This window comes from Equus przewalskii, chromosome 15 (genome assembly GCF_037783145.1).
Source record: "Equus przewalskii isolate Varuska chromosome 15, EquPr2, whole genome shotgun sequence".
NCBI lineage: Eukaryota > Metazoa > Chordata > Mammalia > Perissodactyla > Equidae > Equus > Equus przewalskii.
Genome location: NC_091845.1, coordinates 66,702,845 through 66,721,980, shown reverse-complemented (window position 1 = coordinate 66,721,980; position 19,136 = coordinate 66,702,845).

Here is a 19,136-nt window from a genome sequence, read left to right as displayed (position 1 = left end):
TGCCCAGTGGCGTCACCCATGGTTTTGAACACCCACCTGTGAGGCCAAAAGCAGAGATCTTCATGTGATTTGTCTGCCTGAGGCCTCGAGTTATTGCAAGGCAAGGCCCATTTGGAATCTTTCTGATCCTTTCTGATCCTTACACTGTGGAAAGAAAATAACATTTATAGGTGTTAGCTGGTAGTTCAAAAGCAAGCATGGAGTATTGAAAAGAAGATAAAGAGAAAAGGGGGGGAAATAAAGCATAACGTGATTGGGGGAGGAGGTTGATTTCTTTTAAGCAAATCATTTCCCCTCTGTAAAATTTTTGCACATAAATTTTTTTTAACACCAGGTCCTTGAGGTTAATAAGTTATTCTGATTGTTTCCATTTTCTCCCACTCAGCATTTTCCTGAGTACCGACAGAGTGTAAATGTCTTAACTATCTTTTCTCCCTGTTGGATCTTCATTTTCTAGGGTTTTCTAGAACTCACGGCCTTTCCCGCTAGATATTCTGACTCTTCTGACCTGGTACATAGTAGGTGTTCAATAAACATTTATGGGATAAATGGATGAGTAATTAGTGTACAGGTCTGTTAAGGCTCTGTGTAACCTACATTGAACGATTATCCGGAGTATTCTAATTCTCATTCACCTGGAATATCCAATGAGGAGCCAATGTTGGGTTCATGTGTGTTGTGTAGAGGTCAACCTCGATTTTCCACTTGGCTGCCATGGACCCGCCAGCCAGGGGATGGACCCTGGGCAGCTGGGCCTCACCTCTGACTGACCTCGCCTACCCAGCATCAACCCCAAAGATGCTGGAACTGTATCCTGGTGGGTTACCTTGGCAACCTCACAATGTCATCTGTTAGAATGTCCTAGGGCGGCAGCTTTTAATTCTATCACAGCAGTCTCATCGGGGGTCATGTAATAGTGCTGCTTTTCCTCTGCTCACACTTCCTCCCCCTATGATTTAACACTAAGTACTTGGGGAGGGAGCCGAACACGGGGAAAACCAAGCTATTACAGCACGACAGGTCACAGATGGCCCCAGAACTGGGATCCCGAGCGTTCCTGTCGATAAAACGCAGGCCTCAAGTTGATGGGGAAGCTGGTTCTCCTCATACCGCCCCCGTGGAAGGGAGAGGAGTTAAGCCAGCCTAGACGAGTGTAAGAAGCAGCCGTGGGCAGCCTGTACAATTCTTGTAAAAGCTCAGTGGAAGGAGTCTCCCGCAGGAGCAATTCTCTCTCGTGGCCTCAGCAGCATTGCCCCACTCTGGAGATGATTAGGCCGTGGGTAGCAGCAGCCGGAGCAATTTTGCTGCATCCCAGCTCCACTGAGGCTTGGAGGGAAGGAGAATCCCAGCTAACCCTCTATTCTACCCATCTTCTTTCCACCCCCAACTGTACGCCGCGATTTCGCCATGCTCAGCCCCCCTCCTAACTTAACTCAAAATAACTCAGTCCCCCATTATTTTGTAGACAGCAGTAATAACTTGTGCAGAAAACGGACCCATCAAAACCTTCGGAACCTGAAGAGCTCTTGTCCTAATTGTTTATTTGGTGGACCACGAAACCCGGGTGTCACACAGGGCAGTTGGAACAGCAACATATCAGGGCTGATGGGAGGGATAAGCAAACTCATGTATGCCCTGGAGGTACAAGAATTAGTCATCTTTATCATCATGGTTAATATTTTAAGTGAGTTTGCAGCCACAGTGAGATCACAGTTTGGCCAACTGCTCCATACTAAATGGCTGCAGGAAACTGGCCCCGTGTAGGGTGACACTCATTCCTAGAAGGAGGCGTGATGGCAGGGGCCGGAGTTCTGTGCCCCAGAGCCAGTGGTTTCAGAGGAGCCGCCTGCCCTTTGTTCATTGTGACAGGCACAGCCCTCACAGACACGCCCTGGGCAAGACTGCGGCACCCCTGGTCACACTGGAGCAGGGCACGTTTGTGCCAGTGTCTAAACATGCGCTGGAAGCCCCTCGGCGGTGTGGGAGTGTGATTTGGGGTGGGGGCAGGGAGCTGTTAGGGTATTTTACATGTACGCAGTGATTGGCCCAGGCCAGAGACTTTTGTCCAAAGTCTAGTCAAACTAATACTTTGCGAATGCCACCCACGGGCATCACCAATTTGAGGAAATGTTGGATGACTGCCAAATGTTCCATTCATCCTGTTACAAAAAAATATATATTGTTATTCTGCTCCTGATTCCACTCCTCATTTACCTCTGAATTCCCAGTCTGTCAGACACACAGTTCAGGGGAGCAGGGGCCCTCCTGTGGCTGAGATAGAATTTGCTCTCTGGAGCAAAGAGCCATGAGTCTGAATTCCAGGAATACTGTGTCTTCACACTGCTGTCCGCAGCTTGGTCCCCTCACGCAGCCCAAGGAGCCCTCTGGCTTTCCCAAAACCCTTTCACATCCACACCCCTTCATTGGTTATTCCATTCATGGGGCATATCGACTTGCATTTATGACAAATTTTATTGCCAAAGATAGAACGTATATATATAAAGGAACCCTATATATTCCTAGGTGTCAAAAAACAGAGATCGTGGAACTAAATCATTAAATAAATGGTGGGATAATATTTTGATACATTCATTGATATGAATCCCCTTCTGCCACCACTCCTTCCCCTTCCCCCACTGTATTTCTTATTACGCTATACTGACTCCTCCCACCAATTTAGACAGTTAGAGAAGACATAGTTTGCCAAAGGGAGAGATATCATGACAATACCAGAAAAAAAAAAAAAAAAAAAAAAAAACCTCCAATTCTTGGCTTTTGAGTTTCAAAAGTCAAGGTCCAAATATAAAATGAAAAAGATAGGGAAAAATAGGAAATCAAGTATAACTATTGTCCCCTAGCATGTCTCCTTTCCTTCCCCTACCCGCCCACTATCCCATACACACATACCTCCCAAGAATAGATTAAAGTTGCCTGATTGCAGCAGGGAGAGCCAGAGAGGATGTGTCCATAGGGAACAGTTGGTAGGACTCAGGGACTGACCAGAGCCAGAATTCAGAAACCCACCTCCCTCCAGTCACAAGAGAATCATCCATCCGTAATACTTGGGAACCCTGTGGACACCTGGACCACAACTCTTGGACCTTGTCCAGGAGGATCACTATAGATCTTCAATAGGGGAAGGAAAAATGCTGTTCATCCTGCCCACCGACATTTGGCAATGAACTCTCATCAATAGTTCCAGAGCACGACCTGGGGACCATTCAGAAAGACTAGCTCTTATTCTGTGTGTTCAACCCTCCTTTAACAGCATGAGGTGCCAGTAAGCTCTTGACATGGAGAGTAGGGCCCTAGAACCCTGAGGGATAGTAAAAAGATCCTAGAGTACGAAAGATGCTCCCACTTATTTCCCACCAGGCCTGTACTTAGGTGAGGCTGGGTGGACCAGTTCAGGATTTCCCTTACAGGCAGGACTGTGGTGATCATCAGGTCTGCTCCCCAAATATCCCTGGTCCTCTCCTTCTAGTCTTATGGTGGAATTGCTCTTCCTGGCTATTTGTGGTTGGGAGAGGCTATATGACTAGTTCTGGCCTATGAATTGTGAGCAAAGTGATGTGTATCACTTCCATGACAATTAACTGTCAGGACAAGATCCTCCAAAGCCCTCTCTCCTTGCTAACAAGGCCACTGGCAATATTCCAGCCTAGGTCCATGAGTGACGGTGAGAAGCTGAGCCCTCCTTCTAACCTGTAGTAATTATGTAACATGAAAAGAAACTACTTGTTTTTAAGCTTCTGAGACGACAAGTTTCTTTCTGCAGCATAACCTAGCCTATCCTGATTGATATTACCTGTTATAACCCATCACATCTTCTGGACGGCATCATGATCATCTCTGGGAGCTGGAAGACCAAAGGAGGGATCCAATTAGAGGAGCATTTCTCACATTAATTTGGAATCCTAGTAATTCTCAAGATGTCAGGTTAGAGAAGTCCATGATCAAAAAAGTAATAAGAGCTACTATTTACTCACTTATGTGATGTTAAAATATTTATTGAGAACCTGTTATGTTCCAAAACTATATTAGGAATAGGAGTAGAGTGGGGAAGAAACAGGTGCTGTTCCTAGTCTCAGAAAGCTTTCAGTCTAGCAACATTCAGCAGTTATCTAATGATTGAAAATGAAAAAAGGAGCCAGCCCTGATGGCCTAGTGGTTAAAGTTCAGTGCACTCCACTTGGTGGCCCAGGTTCAGTTCCCAGGTGCGGAACCACACGACTCATCTGTCAGTAGCCATGCTGTGATATCGGCTCACATAGAAGAACCAGAAGGACTTACAACCAGAATTTACAACTATGTACTGGGGCTTTGGGGAGGGAAAAAAAAGAGAGAGAGGAAGATTGGCAACCGATGCTAGCTCAGGGCAAATCTTTCCCAGCAAAAAAAAAAAAAAAAAAGAAAAGAAAGAAAATGTTTAGAAAAGAAAAGGAAAATGAAACTAGGGCCTAGAGAAATGGCAAAATTTGCTCAAGGTGATGCAGTTAATAAATGGTGAACTGAGACTTAAACGAGCTTTTTGACTCCAAATTTTGCTTCGTTATCCCAAGACACTTTAAAATAATAACAGAATCAGTATTGCTTCAAATCTGCTTAAAAGAGTAGGTGGAATTTAATTCTAGGCTGCCTTATACTTCCCACCTTAATGTTTGCTGATACCCAGAATTTCTTGAAAAAGCACAACTTTTCATTCCATAATTAGTACCTAGCACAGGGCCTAACAAATAATAGGCACTCTCTAAGTGTTTTTTAATGAGTAAAGCATGCTTGAATGAATAAATGAAGGAAATAAGAAGACTTAGCTACTTACAACTATTGATTTAAATATCAGATACACTCACTCTCACTCAGACTAAAGCACAACCGTATAGTCACTCAACATAGGTGTTATGCCTGAGATGGAGGAATAATCTTCTTTGAAATATTGGTGCTCTTTCCAATCCCAATATTTCTGGTTCTCTCTCCCCTTTCCTTTGATTTGGGAACCAGCTATACTCTGTGGCACCTATAGCTCAGGGAATGGTCGTTTCAGCAGAAAGGCAAGGAAAGTCTTGGAGATCTCAAAAGCTTGGACTTTTGAGTTTCAAATGTCCAAGGGGACTCAGAATTTAGAAAAAAAAAAGCCTCAAAGAGGCAGAAAAAGTTCTCCCCAACCTCTCGGAGTGCATAAGATAACCCCAGACCACAGGGAGGGAGAAAAGTGTGAGGAGAAGCAAGAGTGAGGGGACACTGAACGCCCCTGAAAAAGGCAGCACCAATATCCTGCCCTACAGTTCATGTTAAAGGAAGGGCAGCAAACTCACTCTGTGTAGTGAAGTAGCTCGTGTTGAAACAACTCTCCTACAGATAGACTCTAGACGAAATCTTAACAACAACTCTCTGAAGGCAGTGGAAAGTGACTAAAAATAGGCAGAAACTGGAAGGAAGTCAACACTAGAAAAATGGAAACGTCGTGAGTGAGTTTCCAATTTTTTTATGGCTTTTCATCTGAGGGCAGGTCCCAGTTAGTGCCCCACAGGGCAACTAAAACTTAGAAACCCACAGTCATACCCGCTAAAGAAACAGAGGACAGAGTTCAGGGTGACCACAACAGCTCAAAAGTGAGGGGGCAGAATCCTAGAAATGAGAAAGCACCAGATGAGGAGCATCAAACTGTGTATCAGCTCTGCTCTGAGCTCTGGCTGACACTTGAACTAGACTCCAAGCAGCAGCCACTGCCAAGGAGAATGAATTTGGAATTCTAGTTCAGCAAAGTTAACTGCCTGCTAACATTTTTAAAATATCAGTGTTCTTGAGAGTAACATAGCAGAATCCAGAGTCTGGACAGTGTATCATTCACAAGGGTCCTGATACAATCTGACATTACTAGACATTAAAAAAAAAAGGAAAATGTAACTCATATCCAGGAGAAAAAACAATCAATGGAGACTAACCTCAAGATGAGCCAGGTAGTGAAATAACATTAGGATGTTAAAGCAGTTACTATAACTATACTCAAGGATATAAAGGAAAATATATTTGTAATGAAGGGACAGATGGGAAATCTTAGCAGAGAAATAGAAACTATTAAAAAAAGAACCAAGTGGATATCGTAAAATGAAATATTTGAAATAAAAATGACTAATTATTGTGGATGGTATAATAGAAACCTGAGATGTGTCTGGGAGAACCCAAATACAGAAGAGACTCATGGCTCCTTCCCCAGGTAGAGCTCAGGGTGGTACCCAGCACGGTATGTCTGGGCAGATGGGCCTGAGGAAGCCTCCAGGTTCCCTAGACCATAACACGCTGTGGGAGAAATAGACTGGCTCCTGAGCTCTGGAGAGATGCACAGAAGTGGTAAAGAGCTAAAAATAGTCCCACAAAGATTTCCTGTAGTCAGTGAAGGCACAAAAGCACCAAACATGCTCTCATGTTCTGAAAGAAGCAGGAAAGTTAGCTGAGAGACCTGGACCAACAGAAGCCTTGTGACAGATGTGAGGGATAATACAGCAGAGAGCAGTATGAAACAGCGACAGAAAACCAGACAATGTGAATATGTTGCCATGGATGCCCTCCGGGATACTGATGACACAGATCAGGTGTGCTAGATCTGCTCATGCTTTGGCGCAATTCTAGGGGAGCTGGGCCTATCCTGAAATTGACTGGAAATAAGTTTCTGCCACCTCTGCTCCCCTCTGAAATGTTGTTATAGAAACATAAGGTAAATTTTATTCTTAGCACATCTGAGTCCCTACTATGCTAATATGAGATAAATGTGTGTGATATGAGGAGGGAGAGTAGACAATTGAAGGGTGACATTGATGATCAGCAAACACACATAAGGGCCTCCCTCCAGCCCTCCCCATGCTGTATAGAAGGCAACTCTTAACAGTTATGAGTTATTTCCCCCTTAACTGTTAGCATCTGGTTCAGGCTCTAGAGTGTGAGCACAGCTTTTCAAGAAGTATGCTTTTTGTTTTTATCTTTCTAAATATAATTTCTTATAAAGGTGCTTCCTTCCAAGAGGTGTGGTTAACTGAGATTTAACTGCCTGATATGTAGCCATTTATTTCTCTCCTATTTCCCCAACTACATAAGGGTTCTGATCTAGTCATTTCTCCATTTCCCAAAATGCCCTGGCTTATGAAATAATCTGATGAATGAATGAATAAACAAACAAAGAAATGAATAAACAGGTCAATACCATTTGTCTTAGTCCTTTCAGGCTGCTATAACTAAACACCATAGAGTGGGTGACTTATAAACAACAAACGTTTATTTCTTACAGTTCGAGAGGCTGAAAAGTCCAAGACCATGGCCTCCTGAGATTCAGTGTCTGATCAGGGACTACTTCCAAGATGACCATCTTTTTGATACAACCTCACTAGGGTGGAAGGGGAGTGGAATTTCTCTGGGGCAAGCTTTTATAATGGCACGAATCCCATTCATGAGGGCTCCACCCACATGACCTAATCACCTCCCAGAGGCCCCGCCTCCTAATACTATCACCTCGGGGGTTAGGATTTCAACATATAAATTTGGAGGGGACACAGACATTTAGACCATAGCACCATTCATACTGGGAGCTAATACTTATATATTGGATTAATTATGTTTCTTGCAAAGCTTGATCTTTCCTTCTTCCTGACTCATTTTGTTCTCCCCACCCCTTTTTGAGATGTAGTTAGAGGGTTTAAATGTCAGTGGCTGCAGGCCTGCTTTCCTCCCTCCCATCATCAATCATCTCTCTACTCAGCTGAATGGAGGTTTTGGTATTGAGCCCTCTGTCAATCACCCATGAGGCCTTTTCTCTCAGCCCTAGAGTTTCCAGGCCCACGTATCAAGAGTCAGGCTGACAGCCCTGGCAGTCTGGGGAAAGAGCGAGAGAGGCTTTTTAACAGGTCTAAATCCTGGTTTTGGCACCCAGCCTCAGCTAAGCAACAGCTGGATGGCAACAGGCCAGACTCAAACATCTGCCTTCTTCTCCAGGCATTGGTATCAAGCATCTTTGCTCATGCTGCAATTACGGAATTATCAATATTTTGTAAGTGTTATCACTTCTTGAAAAGACAGCTAGTTAAGTCATGTAGGACAGGACCCCAGTGGTCAAGATATAACAAGACAAGGTCTTAGTCTCATCCATCCTTTTGCTCAAGGTCATTGTGCTGATCTGATTATCTAAAGGAGGGAAACTCTGAGTCCAAGAGCCACCTCTGCTCTTGTCTTTCTCTAACCCCAGTTAGAGGCTCTAACCAATAGCTTAAAAGTAAACATTTTAAATAATTGGGAGTGTGCCAGCCAGGGTTCCTGTTGCACATCACAGAGATGGGCTCTGGTTATCTTAAGGTGTAAAGACAATGATAAAAAGCCTTTTGGGTAGCTCACAGAATCAATGGGAACACCGAGGAACCAAGCTTGGTCAGTGTAGCTGATTGTATTTTCCAGAGATGGCCTGTAACACTATCTCCTGTCCCCTGTGCTCTTTTAGAAGCTTGCCCCTCCCCATCAAAAGGCCGAGTCTAATTCCCCTCTCTTTAATCCAAGAAGTTTGTAACACACTTGTAACCCACAGCGTGTGGCACAAGTCAAGCCGTGTGACTTCTGTAGCTAGAAGGTAATGCAGCTTCCACGTAGAGAGCTGAAGTTCACTCAGGAAACGTTCAGCTACCATGGCAACCATCCAACTGCTTTGAGGCCACCGTGTTTTGAGCCCACCCAAAGACCACACGGAGAGGACCTGAGGCCACAGGAAGAAAGAAAGAGATACCCCGCCAGCTCCAGGCCACTCCAGTCTCTCACTGATGTAAACTGCATGAGAGATCCAAACCAGAACCACCCAACCCAGTCTTCCCAAACACTGACCCACAAAAATCATGAGAAATAACAAAATGGTTGTTGTTTTCAGCCACCGGGTTTTGGGGTTACTTGTTATGCAGCAATAGCTCACTAGAACAGTCAGGAACAAAGGAATGTAAGAGAAGGATCAGAAATAGGTCATTCAAGCAGGACCCTCCTCAGCGGCTTGATTTCCTTTACCCTCTCCAGACTTCACACTGCTGAGTTCCTGTTTCTGGAGAGATATGTAAGAAAATGAGCAATGAATGCAAACCTTGACATTTCAGTGGCATACAGATTATTTTCTTAAGCGTAAAGGTAATGATCAGAAGAGAAAACCCCTAAAACAGTCTCAACTCCTTCCTGCCTTTCCTACTTGCCAAATTAGAGAAACTTACAAAACTAAGTGAAAGATATCAAGTGGGGTTTTGTCTGGGAGGCACCCATTTTGTGACTATATCTTCTTTTTTTTTTTTTAATTTTTATTTTTTTCCTTTTTCTCCCCAAAGCTCCCCAGTACATAGTTGTATATTCTTCGTTGTGGGTCCTTCTAGTTGTGGCATGTGGGACACTGCCTCAGCGTGGTTTGAGTAGTGCCATGTCCGCGCCCAGGATTTGAACCAATGAAACACTGGGCAGCCTGCAGCAGAGCGCGCGAACTTAACCACTCGGCCACGGGGCCAGCCCCCGACTATATCTTCTTTTTAAAAGTGGGGCTACATTTTTTAGATGCTCATTTTTGTATTTTAAAAATGTTGGTTGAAATAGGCAAGAAAAATACCAATAAGCCGTTTGAAACACACACACACACACACACCCTTTGTGGGGCTTGCATATTAAGACTCATCAGTCCTCAGGTCATTGGGAGAGAGAGCCCTTGGCCCACAAGGGGACAATGACAATAAGTATTCCTGCTACTTTTTGAGAACCACGAGCTTACCTCACCTTCAAGTTCCCGTTTTCTGGTTCTCATTATGACACTTAGAAGAAATTTTCATTAGTATTTTTACTTAAACAAAACTAAGACACAATTAACTGCCACTTTAGGATTTTCAACCTGACATTTGGGAATTTTTCAGAAAGCACTATTAATATTACAAGTAAAATGTGTTCGGGAGGGAAAATACAGCCCTTGACTCATCTTCCTGACCACACGGTAAGCAGAGCGTCGAGTGTCGTCTATTCCTGATACAGAAACCCTCCTGGGTGCTGGTGGAAAGACAACGATAACCCACAAGTGCTAGTGTTGCCCCATTTCCGGATGGTGGAAACCTCAAGTGACAGCTTTTCCAAATGTGTTTCCCAGCAGGACGATCAACAGTTGTTGCCAGAACTTGACTTCTTTGGGCTGCCAAACAGGACCAGGGAAGATCAAGCCTTAAACACGGTTGGATAAAGGCTAAGAATTGATGTCTTAGGTCGTGTTCCAGATTCTATAGCTGAACAACAAAACACTTGAAAACGTATTGGCTTGAAACAACAACAACAACCGTTCTTTTAATTTCTCATCGTTTCTGTACACCACAAATTCGGGAAGGACTGGGCTGGGTGGTTCTGGCTCAGGGTCTCTCATGTGGCGACAGTCGGATGGCAGCTGGAGCTGGGACCGGGCGGTGGAGCAGCTGGGGCTAGCCAGCAACCCCCCGTTTCTCTCTCGCCCTAGTCTCAGGGCCTCCCAAGTGTCTCTCTTCATGGGCTGATCAGGGCACTCCCGCGGAGGCTGAAGTTTTCCAGAGCGAGTATCCCATGAGCGAGGCAGAAGCTCCACCACCTCTGAGGACCTAGTCTCAGAGTCACATAACGTCGCTCTCACCGTAGTCTGTTACTCAAAACAGTCACACATCCACCTAGATTCAGGGGAGGGACGTAGACCCCCCTCTCAGTGAGAGAGTCACGTTGTGCAAAGAGCAGGCCGGATGAGAGACGTTGGGCTGCCGTCTTTGGAGATCACCATGTGTCACAGGTCAGCTTCCCTAGGAGCAGAGCTGGAAGCGGGGAGTCTCGCGCACGGCATTTATTAAGGAACAGGGAAGGAGGAGGTGCGAAGCAAGGATATGGCTGCAAGCGAAGCCTAGTCTCAGCCTGATGGGGCAGGGAGCTCTGGAGCCCACGCTGGTCTGCAGCCTCTCTTCCTCCTGGAGGCAAAGAAGGAGGGCTCTTGAGCACCCACATCAGCCATCCGTTAGCTCAGAGCAGCCCCAGGGGAGGGGTTGTAACTCCCAGGTACCTCATGAGAAGCCAATTCGACCTGCCCAAGGGTGCTTCTCAGGCAAAGATTGTCATGTGGGTCTTTAGCAGCAGCCAGAAAAAGAACCCCTGAAGACCTGGGTGGGGTGCAAGGGCCTCTGCAAAACAGAGATCTGAGGGATATTCAGGGGCTAATTGCTACAGGGACTGGACGGTAAGGACCTGAGTGTCTGGCCAGCTGAGGAGGTCAGTCCTTAGGAGGGGAGGTGTTGAAGGCTTGAGCCAGAGGTGTGTTCATGGCACATCCAAAGTATCTAATCCAAACAGGACTTGGGGACCCAGTTAGAAAATATGTAGGGTTCAAGGCAGGAAATCCACTTAAATTGATTTAAGCAAACACGGAAATGTATTGGGTCATGAAATGAGACAGTCAATAGAAAATACGGATCCAGGCTGGATCCAGGATCCAAACAGTATCTTTCTCTCTCTCTCTCTGCCTCTCTCTCTCAGCTCTTCCTGCTTTTTTGTGGGCTCTAGTCTTAGGAGACTTGTGCCTTTTGGTGGCAAGGTGGTACAAGTAATGCCAGCTCATATCGTCTCCTCTCAGCAGCCCCTATGGAGAAAGGCCTTTCCTTTCTGTCATTCTTACACAAGTCCCATCACTGAGCGTCACTGGTTTTGAGCAGCCTGACTTGGTTACATGGCCGCCTCTGAAGCGATCACTGTGGCCAAGGCGATGTGACGTTCTGAGAGGGCTGGCCTGAGTCACGTGCTCACCCTGGGGCTGAAGATGGAATCAATTCCACTAGAACCACAAGGACCAGGAGTGAAGGAGAGGCAATGCTACAGGAAAATCAAGGACCAGTTACCAGAAGAAGAGGGACAAGGCCAGACAGGGAAAATACCTCTAGCAAAGGAAATTAAAGACCTCGGGGCAATCCAGTCACTGGTGAGCTAGCACAGCAAGGCTAGAATGGTCATGGCGGGCCCAGGGCCTCCAATCGGAGTCAGATGGCCCTGAGCCCAGGTTGCCTCCGATTCCTCTGCCCCTGGGCAATCCTGATTCCAGAATTTTGAGCTGGAGTCACACAAGGAAGACCTGATGACCCAGGAGAGGCTGTGTGACTCCAGCTTTGGGGCTGGGGAGATTGGAAAGCAGGAGGCCAAAAGCTCGTTACAATTTTTTTCTCCAGCTGGACCAGAGACCCTCAGCGACCACACAAGTTTCTAAAACCTCTCACTGTAGATTTTGTTTGATTGAATCTCACAGAGAGATTAAAGGTTTTAAAAAAATAAGATTTATGAATAAAGTCAAAGAAATTGGTGTTAATTAACCAGGGAAAACAAAGTGAAACACACACACACACAGACACACACCCCACAGACAAGCGGGAGTATTTTCATTAAGACATCTTCCCTATTTAAAAAGATGGTAACGAGCCATTCTTGAGCTCTACTGAGGATGAAATAAAAAGCAAATGGGCTTAATTGCCACCCTGGGGAATTAGCCATGAGAAGGAATTCTTTGTTCAACATTGGCCTAAATTTTAAGCTCTATTTAATCGTAAGCTTCCTCTGGGTAAAGGAACTGTGTCTTCTTCACCTTCCACAAAGTTTGAAAGGATGGATAACTGAAAACTCTAAGAGTAAAACAAACAGAGACATAGACCTGTACCAAATTCTATAACCTTTAAGATTTTATTTATGGCTACATACAAATCTGATTTATCCATTGTATCAGTTAGGAACGTTTTGACTGCAAGTATCTGACAAGCTGACTTTAGTGATTTAAACAAATAGGTTGATTGTATTTCTTAACAAAAAGTCTCAAGGCAACAGCTGCTGGCCCTGGTTTGTAGCTCATGATTCTTTTGGCCGTTCCCTCATGGTTGCGAGATGGCTGCTGCACCTCCAGGTATCACATCCATCTTCCATCAGAAAGAAGAAGGAAGAGGGAAGAAACAAAACCTATATTTAGGAAGTATATACTTTCACAAGAAGCATAGAATAAAAACATGCACTTATGTTTTATTGGTCAGAATTCTTTAACTTGGCCACCCCCAGCTGAAAGATAGCTATAGGCAAGGGGTTGAGAACAGAAGTTAGAACAGCCAGATCCACAGTGTTGCATTATTTTTTCAAATACATACCTGTGAATACTGTGGACGAGCAAATTTTTGTCCCAGGCAGTGGCTTCCTTCCTGAAATTTAGGCAGACCACCAGTCTCTCTTACACAATCTCAGCTTTCCAAGTCAGCCAGCCATTCACATCTGGCTTTGTGTCTTGGTTTGGGGAGTTCTTCTCCCCAGACTTAATCATCAGATTCTTGGAGACTGTTGACCCCAGGAGACAGACGTCTCAGCCGTAGGTGTAGGGACATGACGTAGCCCAGCCATTCACAGTAACCCAGTCACCAGGTTCTAGGCATTACTCTGCAAGTGGTCATGTGACCCTAGCAAACCAATCAGAGTTATTCCCTAGGCTTGTTTATTTAGAGTTAGAGAAAAGGAAGTCATCATTTTTGGTGGTAGAGCTGGAAACGTGCTGTTCTTCCACAATGTGGAGAAGGCGTATCTTTGGAAGGGACAACGAGGCCCCAGCCACAGAGATGTGCAGAGTTTGGAGAGCATGAGAGCGAGAAAGGAATCTTGTTGAAGTCTCTGAATCCAACTGTGAGTGGACCTCTTATGTCAGTCACAAATCCCCCTTCTCGTTCAAACTGCTTCAGTTAGATTTCTACCCACCGTACCCTGGAGTCTGGATTAATTGAGTGGTTGGACAAACACCCAATAATGTCAATACCATTTATTTGGAATTAAGGAAGGATTTTACCAAGGGGAAAAGGAAGAAATGCTTCAAGTACTTATATTGAGCTAATAAGATTTTTAAAACACTTAGAAATATAAAACTATACAAATGCTGGTGTTAAACAATTATGATTTCTGTAATTGCTTCCTGTCTTTTCTTAGGGGCCATTTAAAGTCCTTTAGGATGAGCTGTGTATGCTGTTTGCCTCTCTAGGACTACTTTATATACTGGAACATACTGCTGAAGAAGGGGCCTCAGGATGACAGCCTGGTCAGATGGGAACGGGTTGAAATAGGAGTCAGATATCTGAGTTCCCATCTGTGCGGTACTACTTAAGTGCTATGTGGACTAGAAAAGTTACTTGGCTTCTCTGGGCTTCAGTTTCTTCATCTGTTCAACAACGATCTGCACTGAAGCCTTCTGAGGCCCATGTCACCGCTACTGTTCTGTGTCGATGTGGTCACTTAGACTGACGCCTGATTTTACCCATAGGATCAGGGGCTCACCCAGGCCTCACAGTGAGCCTCCCGACTCCAGACTGTCCTGTGAGTCAGATTAACTTCCTTGCCGATTACAGGAGAGTAGCAGGGCACTGTTGGGCTGCCGGGACTTACTTTCCTTTGTCACAGGGCAGCTGGCTATTTGACTCCCTGTTGCCAAGCAGGAAGCAGAAGGCCTAGGTCATAAGCTCACTCCCCACGTGGGCACTTGACTTGCCTCTCTTCACAGCCCAAGGGTGACTCCCGTGACTCTTGCAAATGCGTGCACTTGGCACAGAAGGGCCAGGAGAGAGTGTGAAGGCATCCTGGAGGCCTATGGGGCACCATGGGAAAAGCCCATTTGGCGTGCACGTCCCACTACGTGGGGCTCTGAGGGTATGAAGGAGACACATTCCAAGATCATCATCCTGGTGGGAGGTCAGATGCCAAGGAGAGCCAGCCCCTCCCTACCCCCAAGGTCGCACCAATAATGACAGTGCGGTGAGGTGTCCAAGGCGGGGCCAAGGGGAGCTGCTGAGTGTCTCTGCGGGGTCATGTGTAGGGAGAAAGTCATGAGCGCTGCAGAGTGATTAAAACAAAGAGGAGGCAACATCCAGTGCTCAAATACGTTGAAAAGTGCGACATTCAGTGGATCCGATGATGCAGACAGAGCCTTTGTACCCTCAGCTCCCGAGATCCACTGAGGAGATTTTCTTTCCGTGAGAGTCAGCCACTTGCTTAGAGTTACTCCACCAGTGCGACTAGGAAATCCCTTCTCCAAGGAACACTTTGGTTGATAAATACGTCTTAGAGAAATGCTGAACTAGACCATCCCACTGGGTCAGAGTTTTCCAAACGTTTTTGACTGTAAAAAAATACATTTCACCCCATGACCTGGTATAAACATTTATATGTAAAAAACTGACATGTGACGTTCGGGACACAAAACTGACCCCTCCTTCCTGTGACATATCCTGATCTCTGCACCCTGCTCTGTTCTATTCTGATTCACTTTCCTCTTTTTTCTTTTTTCTAATGGTGGTTGAGACCTACTCAATTGATCCACTAATGGTCACAACCACAGTGACCACTTTTCATGGCTATTTGTTAAGTGTCTAGAACTTTGCTCCCTCTGTGTGCAAGATGTTGTGTGTGCTGCTTTCTTGTCCTGGAAAAAATAGGATAAACTACACAAAACACACTGGCCATCCCTTCACCCGTCAGGGAGCTAACCGCGGAGCAAGTCACTGCGTGATGACAGTATGAACAGCAACGCGGGAGCTCAGGAGCAGCCTAAGTCAGCAACGAGAAGGCAGCTGTAGGCTGTCAGGGTGGGACTTTGGGTCAAGCCAGAGCTGGCTTGCTCACTCATTCATTTATCCCCTCCCCCTGTGTGAGTGTGGGAATCCTAGAAGCAGAGGATCTTCTGAGAAGAGGAGGCCAAGATGGGATACAACTTGCAAGGATTCTATTGAAGGAAATACCGTGCTAGAGAAAATGGGGAGGGAGCAGGAAAGACTCGGAGAGCCGTCACAGGGGGATGCAAGTCTGAGCTGAGCGGAGGAGAGACGGAAGGGAGATGGGGTACTGGACTGCTGTGATGGGTCGGCAAGTTTTGTTAGGGAATCCTTGAGCCGACGTCGGCCATCCAAGGGGTCCCACGTCTTCCATGAACAGGACTGGCTTCGTGTTCCGCTGTGCTGAGTCAGCAGGTGGGAGCAGCCCACACGAGGTGTGGCCTCCGCCTCAGGGCACAGCAATGAGGCCCTTGATCCTTGTGCTCCCCGTGCTAGGAGTCAGCTGAACGCTCTCTCCTGCTGCCACGCCCCCCTCCCTCTCTCCTTCCTTCAATTGGCATCAAGTGGCATCTATCCCAGCCAGCTCTGGTGATAGGGGCTGGAGAGACAGCGGGGAGGCCAGCCTAGTCCCTGCCCCCTGGAACCCACACTCCGGTGGGGACACAGACAGGTGGAGGGAATTCCACTGGAGGAACGCAGTAAAATTCTTCGAGTGAATGAGCGAATGAAAGCATCATACAGAGGCTGAAGCCATTTGTCCTACTTAAGTATTGATTTGTTTTCTGACATTTCATTATGAAAATTTTCAAACCCACTGAAAGTGGAAAGAACTGTACAGTGATTGCCCACATACCCTCCACCTAAATTCTTCATTTAACAGTTTACTGTACTTGCGTTATCACACATCTAGTCCATCAGTCCATCCCTCCACCTTATTTTTTGATGCATTGCCAAGTTGGAGACACAAGGTCATTTCACCCCTGAACATTTCAGCATGCATATCATTAACTTGAGCCAAATATTTGTATGCATATGTCTTTTTTCCTTTTGGGGTAAGATTTACATTCAATGAAATGCACAAATCTTCATTGTGCCCTTAAAGGAATTCTGGCAGCTGAACCCAAACCTCTATGAAGACGCAGAATGTTGCCGTCACTCCCGGAATTTCCCTCAAACCCCTTCTCAGTCTTTCCTTATCCTGACTCTCCAGAGACAACCACTATTCTGTTTTTCTTTTCTACCATAGATTAATTTTGCTGCAAGCACGTGGAATTGTATGCTGTGTCCTCCTTTGCCTCTGGCTTCTTTTCACTCAGCTATCGGTTTGGAGACTCCTGCCTGCTGCCGCGTATGTGAGCTGCTCGCTCCTTTCGATGGCTGAGCAGTGTGCTGTGTTCTCAACAGGCCAGAGTCTGTTCATCCTCTCTTTCGTTGATGGGCTGCGCTGCTTCCAGTTTGGGGCTGTTATGAGTAAAGCTGCTATGAACGATCTCGTTAAGTATTTATTTTTTATTATAACAAAAGCTAAAATGTCATGAACTTGAAGACTCAGTAAAAATCTCCAACTAAGCCTGAGAGCGTTTGGGATAGAAAAATAAACAAAGAGTGACCCACTGTCAGGGGAACTTCCAGTGGGCCAGCCGTCTGCTGAGTTTTCCTTCCGTCAGTCCTTCCATTTCATCCCCACAGCCCCTTTTCCATGTCAGCAAACCAGGCTTCCAGCAGGGCCTGACTCGTCCAAGTTCCAACAGCCTGTACGGGGCAGACCCTGTTCCACCTTTGGAAAGCGTGAACATCAGTGGTGACTCAAGGCCCAGAAAAGGTGAGTGAGTGTGGTGTCTGTTTCTTCAGTTCTCGTACTGCATAGAACGCTGACATCGTTTTCATTTGCCTTCCGTGATGGACCTTAGTTACAATAAGGGAATGAGAGAGTAAGGCTTACAACAGGAGGAAGAAAGACCCTTCCTTTATCAAGAAAACTTCAAGGACAGCAAGGAACTAAAAAAAATTAATGATACATTAAAAAAAAACCTTTCTTATTACAAAATACTGGAAAAGAATAAGAGCTTCAAAAGATAAGAGATTGCTCAGCTTTTTGTCCGCATATAAAAGCAGATATGAGCAAACTGGAATGTTTTGCCAGGAAGCTTCCTTTTTTAAGGGAAGGAGGGAAAGATTTATGAGTCGTGTTTATCTAGCCTACACTAAGGCCAGGAAGACCTCCACTGGATAACTACACACATTTAACTCATTTCAGCTTCCAAGCAACCTCAGTAGCCATTCTCCCCTTCTTCCCTAGAAATGGGACTCCTGAGTTTTAGCTAGACAAGTGGCCTCACAGAAGGAAGACATTTCTCAGGTTCCTTTGCATCTAGGTTTGGCATGTGACTGAGTTCTGACCAATGGGATGTAAACAGGAGCATGTGCAACTTCCAGAAAGGGGATGACCTCAAAAGGAGTTATATATTCCCTTCTTTGCCAACTTCCTCCTTCCAGATGAATGGAAGCAGATGTAATGGTTGGAGCTAGAGCAGCTATTTAGGACTATGAGGTAGGAGAAATGTGGTGAGAATGGCAGAAGAAAAATATAGAAAGCCTGGGTATTTGATGACCACGGAGCCACTGTATAAGTTCTGCACTGTACATTTCCAGAGTTCGTTTATGTGAGAGAAAAACATAGTTCTCTTGTTTAAGCTACTGTTAGTTTGTGTTTTCTGTCATTCTAGTTGAATCTAACCTTGATGTAGAAGGTACTGACATCCTCATTTTACAGATAAAGAGAGTGGGCCTCAAGTTTACACTGCTGGGGTTGAGGACAATAATGACCCACCTTTGGGGTTGGGTGATTCCCCAAGTCCCAAAGCTGATAACGTGGAGCTGCCAAAAAATACCTCCTTCAGGCTTCACTCACTGGCGCTGTGCCATGTGCCCACAGACATAGGTGGCCGGTGGTACCTTCCTTCAAGGGCAGCCCTGAGGAGGCTTCAAATCACTGTGGGGGTGAGGCCAGGTCACCAAGAGCAACAGATCTGGGTGTGTGACTCTGAGAAAGTTACTTAACATCCTAAACCTCAGTTTCTTCTTGTCTAAGTTGGGGACAATAATAATGGTATCTGTGACAAAGTTGTTGGGAGGACTAAGAGAGGATGCACAGTGCCCGGCATGGACTAAAGACCAATAATTGGTAATTTTTATTATTAGATCCTGGGGCTGGGTTGGAGTCAGAGCCTAATCTTTTCTTTTTCCATGTCTTCCTTTCTTCCATTTCTGCCTTCCCACCTCTAGCCTCTCCCACCAAACGAGATTACACAAACATCCTTTCTCTCCTTGCAGACTGGGCCCCCACCCTTCCCACTCTCCCGTCTGCCTACACACACCCCATCTACAGTCCACAGCACCACAGACTCAGCCGGGAACAACCCGTGCCATGCAGGTGTCAGACCCCAGCCGTGGGCCCAAGTTTTCGAGCACAAGCCGGTTTCAGCAAGAAACTCGATGTTCCTGAAATCAGGACTAGTACCTGCTACATTTCCC